The sequence below is a fragment of the Sorex fumeus genome, unplaced genomic scaffold (assembly GCF_029834395.1).
Source record: "Sorex fumeus unplaced genomic scaffold, SorFum_2.1 ptg000014l, whole genome shotgun sequence".
In the NCBI taxonomy this organism is placed as follows: domain Eukaryota; kingdom Metazoa; phylum Chordata; class Mammalia; order Eulipotyphla; family Soricidae; genus Sorex; species Sorex fumeus.
This window is the reverse complement of record NW_026606071.1, coordinates 18142168-18142874: the sequence shown is the minus strand read 5'-3', so window position 1 is coordinate 18142874 and position 707 is coordinate 18142168.

Sequence of the window (707 nt, the reverse complement as noted above, 5' to 3'; positions counted from 1 at the left end):
CTACTACAGTGCTACAGGTTGATGGAGCCATAGAGATAGTACTCTGAAAAAAAATTTTTTAAATTTGAATCACAGTGAGATATAGTTACAAAATTGTTCATGATTGCATTTCAGTCATACAATGTTCCAACACCAGTGCACATTTCCCACCACCAGTGTCCCCAGTTTCCCTCTTGCCCTGGCACCCTTTCCTGCCCTGGCACTTTTGAACACAGCAGGGTGTGGCCCTTTTTCTCTTTCCCATCTACTTTCCCCACTGCCTCCACAAAAAGCAAACGAATTCTAGGTTGAGAGATGGGGAGATAGTATGTTCGAGTTTGCTCCTACTCTCCGCCAGCGCCACGGGCGGGGGGGGGGGGGGGGGGGGGGGCGGGGGGGGGGGACGGGGCGGGGTGTGCCCTAGCAGCACGGAATCGCCTGGCCTGGGCAATAGATTGAGAAATCTTGTTACTGAGCCCTGTGACCTGGGTGTAAAAAGATCTATGCTAATTCTTGCCATTTATTAACGGATCCCTGCTTTTGTGTAAGAGCTGCCAGGCAACTCAGAATTCAGCCCTGGACCGCCTAATTTCTGCCTAGGTCTCTCCCCACGCGGCCAGGGCGGGAGCAGCCCCAGGAGGGGCGCGGGAGGGGGCGTGTCCGGGGCGGGGCTTCCCGCGCGGGCGCAGCCGCCGCCGGGTCGGGCCGCACGGGGGCGCCGCGGGGGC